This window comes from Lotus japonicus, chromosome 3, assembly GCF_012489685.1.
Source record: "Lotus japonicus ecotype B-129 chromosome 3, LjGifu_v1.2".
Lineage (NCBI taxonomy): Eukaryota > Viridiplantae > Streptophyta > Magnoliopsida > Fabales > Fabaceae > Lotus > Lotus japonicus.
The window spans coordinates 33,831,395-33,842,412 of NC_080043.1; the positions used below are offsets into that span (position 1 = coordinate 33,831,395).

Consider the following 11,018-nt stretch of genomic DNA (forward strand, 5'->3'; position numbering starts at 1 on the left):
AGTACGAGTGAGTCAGGATCCTCCAGGGAAATTTTATGGTGAAGGGCATAAGATGGGCCCTTATGGACTCACACCAACTCTATCCTTAAGAAACACTCGGAAGACCGAAGTCTCCTCCTCTCTTCCCCAAAGCATGCAATCACTCATCCCCAAAAGAAAACACAAGTATTCATAAAAACATTTTCAAAAACAGCACAAGTAGGAGAGCATAACTACATGCAAAAACATGTGAGTATAGGGAAGTAAAGACCCAAAAACGACTCTAACAAAACAATGCATGAATAAAAGAAAAATAAAAGCTACAAAAAAATATGCAAAAATGCATGAGCTAAACTAAGGGAAAGAGTCGACCTCCTTTACAAGTTACCATGGAGGCCTTAGACACACCTCCTACTCCAAAATCCATGCTCTCATTCCCTGCAAAATGCAACAAACAAACAAGTAAAATAAAATAAGACTTGGGTTGTCTCCCAAGCAGCCCTATGTTATAGTCCTAGGTGGACTCTCCTTCCTTTGGTGTTAGGAAGGAAATTCCTTACCATCAATCTTCTTACCACATGTACAAGGTAGGAACCTTGCACAAAACTTTTGGAAAAACTCCTCCCAATAGAGGGTATCATCTAAACCATCATACCAAATCCTTGCTCCCCCTTTCAAGGAGTGAGGGAAGAGCTTAATCATAAGCTCATCACTAGTCACACCTTCCATCTTTACAAGGTGACTAGCTTGAGTGAATCGGGCCGTGTGGGCTTGGAAATTCTCATCTTTAGACCCCCCATACTTGTTTTCACTAACAAGCTTGATGAGAGCTTTATTAAGCTCAATATCTTTTTCACTTACCTTCGGAGTCTCCTTTGAAGACCTGGACAAGCTTTTGATCATATCACAAACAAAACCATCATTAATGTTAGTTTGCAAATTAGGATTGAAAACCGAAAATCTTACCTTGTCCTCACCAACTCTGAGAATGAGCTGACCCTTATCAACATCAATCTTAGCCCTACCAGTGGCTAAGAAGGGTCGGCCAAGAATGAGAGGAATCTTAGCATCCTCCTCCATGTCTAGCACCACAAAATCAACTGGGAACACATACTTATCAACCTTAACCATCACATCTTCAATGATCCCATAAGGTGTTTTTAGGGATCGGTCCGCCATTTGTAAGGAGAGCATGGTCGGGGTGACCTCTCCTAAGTTCAGCCTTCTAAACATGCTAAGCGGCATCAAGTTGATGCTCGCTCCCAAATCACACAAGGCTTCAACAACAGTCAACCCCTCAATCTCCACTGGGATAGTAAAACTCCCGGGATCCCTTCTCTTCTTAGGCATTTTTCTTTGCAAAATGGCACTACACTCCTCGGTCATCATAATAGTTTCATCAACCTCACTCAACTTCCTCCTCTTATTTAAAATGTCCTTCATGAACTTAGCATAGATAGGCATTTGTTCCAAAGCATCGGAAAAAGGGATATCAATATGGAGTTTCTTAAAAACATCCATAAATTTTGAAAACTTTTTATCCAAATTCTTTTTAGCCAATGCTTTAGGAAATGGAACTTTGCTAAGTTCAGGAATAGGATCATTCATCACTCTAGTTTTAATAGGAACACTCACTTCCTCCTCAACTATCTTCTCACTTTTTTCTCCCTCTACTTTATTTTTTAACTCATGTAACACTCTCCCACTCCTAGTGGTAACAACAGCAGAATTTTCTTGTTCGGGATTGGGGATAGTATCGGAAGGAAATTTACCTTGAGGCCTTTCGGCAATTTGCTTCGCTAGCTGGCCAAGTTGGTTCTCCAAGTTCTTGATAGCCGCCTCTTGGTTCTTATGGTTGTTGTTCATGCGGTTGATGCAACTCTCCAATAGCTCCTCTAAACTCCTCTTGCAATTCACCTTTCCAACAACTTGTGTTTGGACAAGAGGTTCATGATTTGAGGATGGAACTATGCTTCCTTGAGCTATAGCTTTGACTTCATTGCTCTCAGCATTGTCAGTACAAAAGTTACTAACATGAGGTCCACCACAAGACTTGCACTCCACACAAGTCATTCTTGCACCAATAGCCTTGGTCTCCTTAATATGCATTCGAATCTCTGCCACTTGTTCGGTGAGTTGGTTGTTGGAGGCCAAGAGCTTGTCAAAAGCTTCCACTTCAAACTTACTCCTTCGGGTTTGGCGATCATTTTCGGAGTTCATGGCTCTCGCTGCCATCTTTTCTATTAAGTCATACCCCGCTTGTGGGGGAAGAGCATCGAACTCGCCATTTGAAGTCGCATCTAGGCCAAACCTCCAAGAGTATTGTAGACCATCATAAAATGTTGCAACCAATTCAGCTTGGGTGAGATTGTGTTGAGGACATTTCCTCAATAGCTTCTTGAAGCGCTCCCAAGCTTCATAGAGATTTTCCTCAGTGGTTTGCACAAAATTCATAATGTCTTTTTTCAGCTTCCTCAAAAGAGCTCTTGGGAAGAACCTTGTTGTGAATTTTTCTGCTAGGTCTTCCCAAGTAGTGATACTCCCTTGAGGTTGTGAATTCAGTCATTCCTCCGCTGCATCCTTCAAAGAAAATGGAAACAAGCTCAACCGAATTGCATCCGTCGGAACATTGTTCACACGGTAAGTGTTGCAATTCCGGATGAACCTCTCCATGTGAGCATGTGGATCTTCCAAAGTACCTCTACCATATTGGTTTTGGCTCACCAAGTTGATGAATGTCGGTCTCATCTTAAAGTTTCCCACTCCCTCGGGAAAGACAATGCTCCCGGGATAGTCATAACTCATGGTAGCCGAAGTGAGTTCCCGAAGAGACCGGTTGGCATTCTCAACTTCTTGTTCACATAATCGAAGGGTGATCCCCTCTTGGATTCTTGCCTCGATATGGGCTTGCATCTCCTCCTCCGTCATTTGGCCACCCATGGTGGTGTCTCTTGTGAGTGTAGCCTGAAAGTTTGATACTAAAAAGAGAAAGATTAGTAGCACCAATTCTAGACAAGTTCAAAACAAAAATAAAACCACAAACTAAAAACTTAAACCAAAAACCACAAACAATTCCCCGACAACGGCGCCAAAAACTTGTTGGTCAATTCGCAAGTGATCGAATACCTCCGGGTTTTAATTTATCGAACCACAGGGAATTGGTGTGGCAATTCAGTTTAAGCCTCGAGTTCACGGTAGGAAAGCAAGTAAAATTCAGTTTTAAAGGTTGTTTGTTTCTTAAGTTTGTAAGAAGACAAGTGCTCATGTAATAAAGCGATTGAAAAACAGAGATGAGATTGCCTTGGGTTCTTGTGCAACTAATTCAGTTTTAGCAAACCTTCCTATTCGATTAATCCTGAGTCTCTCCTTGATGTTCTAGCCTAGATAGTTATCTATCGATGCCTCGTAAAGAAAACCCTTTCTAATCAAAAGATAGATTCAATTCCTTGATAACCTAAACATTTGTTAGAAGCACTAAGCATGCAATTCAGGCCAACAAACCCCAACCCTTCCTCTATTCCTAGCAGCAAGTATAGAAGAGGTAATCTCACAACAAGTCCCAATCCTATAACAAACTATCGTTATGATTATAGAAAAGTAGAAAGCTAGCATGCATTCAAGCTTGAAAGATAAAGCATAGAAGTGAGATTCAAGGGTTTACTCAGAACATCATGAATAGAAAAGGATTGATAGCTAAAACATTCAAAGTCTTACAAAGAACCCAAAGCAAAAGGGGTTTTAGCCAAGCATGGCTATAGAATCCATACAAGAAAAGAAGGATAAAACCTGGAACATGGACTTGGAGAATGCTTCTCCTCAAGCTCCAGAGCCTAACCCTACTTCTAACTTATTTAGGAATGTATAGAAATGACAAAAGTTACAAAAGAAATGACAAAAAGCCTATTTATAGGCAAACAGGTCGAGTCTGAGCGCTCAGGCGCCAATTAAGCACGCCTGAGCGCCAATTCCAAGCCAAAACAAGCTCTCTGGAGGTAATTGGCACTCAGGCGCTCAATCAAGAGCGCTCAGGCGCCAATTCCTTTCTAGCATCATGTAAACATCGATCCAATTGGCGCTCAGGCGCTCAACACGAGCGCCTGAGCGCTCTCTACATGCTAGAAAGCCTCTTGACCTTCTTCTTAACTCCCCTTTAAGCCTCCCTTCAATTTTCCAAGCCTTTTGACCTTCTTTCTTCATCAGTTTTCAGACCTAGCTGCTTGGGAACAAAGCAAGGAAAATTCCTAGGATTTCCAAGAGTTTATTAGCATAAAAGACCCTCAATTCAAGTATAAAAGATATGCAAGTCCTAAACTTAATTAAAATGCAAGAAAGGTCCCTATAAAACTATGAAATTACCAAAACAAAAGAAAAAACACAAATAAAGATAAAAATGCATGAGAATGCATGAAACTCTACATGAGACTCAACAAAAAGACACAAAACAAACTAAGAAATGACCCTAAAAACACTACTAAAATAGGGTCATCACACCACTATACTCAACGACAGCTCGCCCTCGAGCGTAAAGAACACTCGCTTGCCCTCAAGCTCATGAAATGCTTCCAAACAAGTGCTCAACAAGGAATACTTATCACAAAACCGGGGGATTTAGAAACTACAGCTGGTTCCAAAAGAAAGACACAACAATCAACTTCATGCAACTTTCGGACAAAGAAGAGTGTCGAGTCCAACATGAGAAGCATATAGATCTAAAATTCCTAGGATGAGATATATATTAAGTGCACTGAGCACACAAGTAGTTCATAGGTTCTGGATATCATTCACTCAAGAGCAACAAAGATCAAACATGCACAAATTCAATGAGACTTCAAAGGGTTGAAATGTTGGTTTGGTGAAGTACAAGGTGGTTGGTCCCTAAGGAAGACTAGGCTTCAACACTATTGAGTGTGGTCCAATCACATACTTCTGTAGTCATCCACAATGACTAACCCATACTTCTTTCCTCCAATGGATTCAGTTTTCACTGATGAGAACTTCAGACGAGGCAATCCTCTGACAAGGTTTAGCTTGCTTAGTTGAGAGATCTTCCTGAGGCTTGCGTGCCCTAGGCGTCTGTGCCAAACAAATTGCTCATCATTAATGGACATGAGACACTTGGCCTTCTGAGATAGCAGTTCAGAAGATTTGATTTTGTAGTTGTCATTTCTTCTCTTCCCAGAAAACAAAACCGATCCATCTGTTTGACTGACAGCTTTACAGCAGGTTTGATTGAAGATCAAATCATAACCTTTGTCAGCTATTTGGCTTATGGAGAGCAAGTTATGCAATAATCCTTCCACCAGAAGTACATCATTAACAACTGGAGTTTTTCCATCTCCTATGGAACCTTTTCCAATAATCTTTCCCTTCTGGTTTCCTCCAAAGCCAACGTCTCCTCCTGACTTAAGTGGCGTCAGTTTTTGGAATATAGACCTTATGCCCGTTATGTGTCGCGAGCATCCACAATCCAGGTACCATGGCAGGTGTCTTAACTGAGCTGCATAAGATATCTGCAACAGGAATAATTGTTGTCTTAGGTACCCATATCTTGGGTCCTTTCTTGTTAGTTTTCCCAAAATTTCTCGGAACTTTTGGTGCAACAGGAGGATAATATAAGGGAACTTTATTATAATATATAGACATGTCAAGTTTAAATTTTCCCTTTGGTTTTACCACCTTGGGTGTAACCTTTTCTAGAATGACAGTACCAGCGGGAACAAAATGTTCATGCAAAGGTTTGCGTTTGGGCTCAGATGGCTCACCTCTCATAGCTTGGGAGTAGCCAAGACCACTGTTCCCATTTCTGCTTATGTCATAGATCATTGAAGCCATAAGACTTCTGTCTATGCCGTTGGCTAGGAACCTTTGAAATGCTTTCTCATATAGAGTTTCATGCTTAACATCAGAAGATGCAAGTTGATCTTCTAGCATGGCATTTTTAGCACGAAGAACAAAGTTGTCACATTTAAGAGAATGGTTCTCTTCAATGAGTCCAGAGACTGACTTCTTATGAACTTCTGATGTACTAGTTTTAACAGCATATTTTCTTTTAAGCTCTTTATGTTTATTTATAAGCACATCATGTTTCTCCATTATTTCAGATAATGCAGTTCTTAGCTCAGATGAAGAAAATTTAGAGAATACCTCATCGTCATTCTCAGAGTCTGAGTCATCTTCTGAAGCTATCACATCATCCTGTGCTTCAGCATCTCTGCTAGTGGTAGCCATCAGAGCTTCCACAGCTTCATCTTCTTCTGACTCAGCTTCATCAGAGTCAGTCGCATCAAAGGTCACAAGAGCTTTCTTCTTGAAGACATTTCTTGGTCTCTTGTCCTTCTTTAGCTTGGGACAGTCAATCTTGTAGTGCCCAAATTTCTACACTCGAAGCAGGTGACTTCCTTCCCTGATGACTTCTTCTGACCAGATGAAGATTCAAATCTTCCTTTACTTTTCCTCGGTCCTTTTCCCTTGCTTTGTCTGTTCTTCCAGAGCTTCCTCAATCTCTTTGTGAGAAGAGATAACTCTTCATCTTCAGAAGCATCTGATAATTCTTCAGAGGAATCTTCCTCTTCTGCCGAATAGGCTTTCGACTTGTCAGATTTTGACTTAAGAGCAATAGATTTGTCTTTCCTTTGAGGCTTGTGCTCTTTGAGTTCAATCTCATGGCTTCTGAGATGACTCACAAGCTCTTCTAGCTTCAAGGAGTTCTGATTCCTGGAAAGCTTCAATGCAGTGATAAAAGCCATCAACTCCTTAGGCAAACTTCTGATGATCTTTTTGACATGATCACCAGTAGAGTAGCCCTTGTTTAGCACTCTGATTCCAGCAATCAGAGTTTGAAACCTTGAGTACATCTCCTCAATGGTTTCACCGGATTCCATCTTAAACTGCTCATATTGTTTTATGAGAGCAAGAGCCTTAGTCTCCTTGACTTCTTCATTTCCTTCGTGCGTCATGACCAAGGAGTCATAGATGGATTTTGCTGTTTCTTTGTCAGAGATATTCTCATATTCAATGTATGATATTGAACTGAACAGCATGGACTTCGCCTTATGATGATCCTTGAAACGCTTCTTCTGAGCGTCAGTCATTTCAGTACGAGGGATCTTCACTCCTGCAGCATCTACTGGATCAGTATAGCCTTCCATGACCATATCCCAGAGATCTGGGTCAGTGCCAAGGAAATAACTTTCTATTCTATCTTTCCAGTATTCAAACTTTTCACCATCAAAGACTGGTGCTCTGAGATGGTTGTTGTTGTTGTTGTTGTCAGCGAAAGTATTGGCTTCAGCCATCGTTGTTTTTCACACTAGGTTCTGGATCACTAATCACTGTTAAGTGTATAAATCAGAATCGGTGCTCTGATGCTAATTGAAGGTGTGAAAAACACTAGAAAGGGGAGGGTTTGAATAGAGTTTTTAAACAAAATTTTCCCCTTCTTAAGTTTTTACAAACTTAAAGATAAGAACTAGGTGCTAAAGAATATGAAGTAGAGAACACAAGTATTTTATCTTGGTTCACTTGAGATAAAAGCTCAAGTTAATCCAGTCCACCCGTGAAGGTGATTTCTTCCTTCTTCTGATGAAGGTAATTCACTAAAATCAATGAATGTTACAACTGCACTTGCAACCTGCAAAGTGACTAACAATACACTGATTTTCTCACTAGTATACTCTCAATAAGCTGATCTACCGATCCTCTCAAGACTAGCTAAACACTGAACCAAACTTGATTCAGTCCTCTCAAGATCCGACCAACCTTGGTATCTTAAGGAACTTTACAAAGTGTTTGTAAAAGGTTTTGGGTTTACAAGAAATGCTTCTGAAAAGCTAATGGTAAACTCAGATGTTCAAGAACAATGAAGAAATATTGCTAAGAGATCGGTTATAATGAATTCAAGAATATCAGCAAAGTTTCTTAGCTTCTTTCTTCTATGTTCGGCCCTTATATACTCCAAGGCATATGGTGTAGCCGTTGCTAGGGTTTTGTCCGTTGGAGTGGCAATCTTGTAATATCAGACTGCTAGGTTGAACGAGGTAGGTGGCAGACAGGCTATGACAGTACGATGTGTACTATGACAGCAACCTGTCCTTTCACCAGCTGACTTAAGATCTGAAGTGCTTCAGATGGACGTTGGTGAAGCTTCTGATCAGAGTCAGACTGAAGCTTGGATCCTCTGACCTAGCAACTTCTGCTTCTGGACATGTTCCTCAGAACTTCTGAATGCCAGAGCTAGAATAGCTTGGGTCTTCAGAGCCAACTTCTTGCAGGTCTTCAGAACTTGAGTCTTCTACTTCTGGACCGTTCCTTCTGGAACATCGTGTCTTCAGAACTTCTGACTCCGGTTCTTCAGTACCTCTTGAGAGCTTCTATCTTCAGAACTTCTGAGGGATTTTCCACTGTTCTGAACGAACATGGTGAGCTTTAGAACTCTCTTTTGGTTACTCTTGGGTCTTCTTCTTCTGATGGAATCAGCTTGGGTCAGAATCAGAACTTGTTTGTCACAACTATAAGAGACAAATGTTAGAGTACCATAATTGTTCATCCTCAAAAACCTTAATTGTAATCATCAAAATATAGAGATGCAACCACTGATCAAATCTTGAGAAAGAAACTCAAAACTTGTTTAATTCAACTTGAAACATTTTTATGAATAAAACCATAGGGAACTTAATTGGAGAAATGATTGCGAAAGACGGGGAAATGTCGACAAGTCTTGAAGCTACTAGGAATTGGTGGAAGCCACGGGGTGATCCACGGTGACGAGAGGAGGTCGCCGAGTACTCTTGTACTCTTTCATTGGGTTTATGTCGCCGGGCCGACATTAATCATTTGGGTGATAAGTTTGGGTTTTATAATTAAACACACACGTGCGAGGTCGATTCGATGTTTGGCTAACCATGTCACATCATGCATACATTCGGGGCTTGGGACGGTCGAAAGATCGGGCCTCGGTGAAGTTGCGAAAGTCCTTCTTCGAAGACACCTAGAGTGCATCTTCGACATAGCGGGCGGAAATGGTTCAACCTAGGGTGGTTAGAATTGACCCGACTATGCATGGGTTTGTAAGTGACGCCCGAGCGGAAAAGGTTACACACTAGGCCAGTGGTAATTGACTCGATGGTGCCCATCCCTATTGACTTATCCGGATCATTGAATTGCATTTCAAACATACATGCACCCTAACTGGAATCGTGTGTTATTGCTTACTGAATTATTGTTAGAGCCGGTAACATGCTAGGATTATATATAAACATATATATATATATATATATATATATATATATATATATATATCTAGCCCTCATCACATGTCGTTTGTATATTTACTATATTCCGTAAGTTGACCCTAGCGCCTTGGCTTTGGTTGTATGTTTGTGTTTGGGCGGTCGGCCTGCTGCCAGACGTTCGACAGCTAGTTCGAGATGATTCATCCCTCGGGGAGGACCAGGAGTGTAACGACTACTACTAAACCATTCAGCGAGGACTCGGACGGAATACATAATCAGATGAGGATCGATGGTAGAAGTATAGGGTATGGGTTTATAGAGTCTTTCAAGGTTAGGTGTTATTGTTATAGCTCTGACTAGTCGAGTCTATATTTGGGGCAGGGTAGGTCCCCGACATATTACTTTTTGTGTGGTTCTCTGTCATGGGGATCACAGAGAGTAGTAAGACATTAGGAGGTCTGGAGGAGACCGTCTTGGGCTGACTCTCTCATGTTTTTGGAGGACTGTACTTATAACTTCTCACTTGATTTCTAGACTTGAACTTATTCTGCCTTCGAGCTCACTTTCTGTCACTTGCTGATACTCGAGACACTTTGGGGTTACAACAGGGCTGTAATAGTATTGTAAATTAGTTTATGTTTATCGCTTTTTGGGTTGTGTCTCTATCTTTAGAGTGTCTTTATTTTAAAAAGGAAACAAACAAAAAAAAATACCTGCTTTTCCGCTTAAAGTTTATTTTTGAGTTACTAAAGTGACACCCGGAAATCGGGGTGTTACATTGTAGTATAGGAGCTTAGTCAAGTCTTTTGGGAGTCTTTGGGGAATAGGTCTTCTGTGCTAGGTTGTGTGACTCTGCAAAGAGTAAAAATTGATTGTCTGCAGAGCGATTTTCGCTCTAATTGTTTGTGTTACTACTTAATCATATTGAATGGTTAGTTTAATACTACCTTATGGTTAGTACTAATTGGACGTTTGACGAAACATAGGATGGTGGATCCTAACCGGATGGCGAAGGCAATAGCTACAATGATCGAGGCAATGATGAACCAGGCTGCTGAAGACGTTTACATGCGCGTTGAAGAGGCTGCACGTGAACATCACCAACGACTGATGGCAGCGGCAATGTATTAGCAAAGAGGAATGGACCGAACAGGAGCTGGGGGACCAATGAGGTCGGGTTCCCAAGGCTGCAACGGAAGGGAGAGCTACCATCAGTGGAAACCGTATCAGCGTCCTGAAGGAAGAGACCTTATCTCAGGAGCGTACAAACCAACGACTGCTGCTACTGGAGGGAAGCCAGTTGATGACAAAGATGTGACATGTTTCCGTTGCGGAAAGTTTGAGTATTTTGCTAACAAGTGCTCAGTGATTGGACCGAGATGCTTCAAGTGTAACCGAGTGGGGCATCTGGCTGTGAACTGCAAGACACTCCAAGGGGGACCGTCTGACAGTAAGATGAAAGGGAATGATGCTACCAGAGGAACAGGAAACAAGACTTCGGGCAAAAGAGTGACGTGTTACAGGTGCAGGAAGGTGGGGCACTACACTAACAAGTGTCCAGATGGGGGACCTCTATGCTTCAACTGTGGGGAAATCGAGCACTATGCCAGTAGGTGCAAGATCAAGGGAAGGCTATGCTTCATTTGCAACCAACCGGGACACTTCGCCAGAGATTGCAAGACACCCAAGGACGAATCATCAGGGAATGCTGGGAAAGGAAAGCAACTTGCTACAGAGGAAAGAGTTCAAACCAGGGACGGTGCAAGAGCTGAGGAGTTGAACGAGGAAGAGCGTGGGGACGATGGTAAT

The 11,018-nt window shown here is 41.6% G+C and overlaps 1 non-coding gene across 1 annotated transcript; it reads left to right on the forward strand.

Moving 5' to 3' along the window:
- Positions 1-2,344: 2,344 nt before the first annotated feature.
- On the forward strand, positions 2,345-2,451 carry LOC130709738 (small nucleolar RNA R71). The gene has a single exon (XR_009010207.1). It is a non-coding gene; the product is annotated as a small nucleolar RNA R71 (small nucleolar RNA).
- The last annotated feature ends 8,567 nt before the right edge of the window (positions 2,452-11,018 follow it).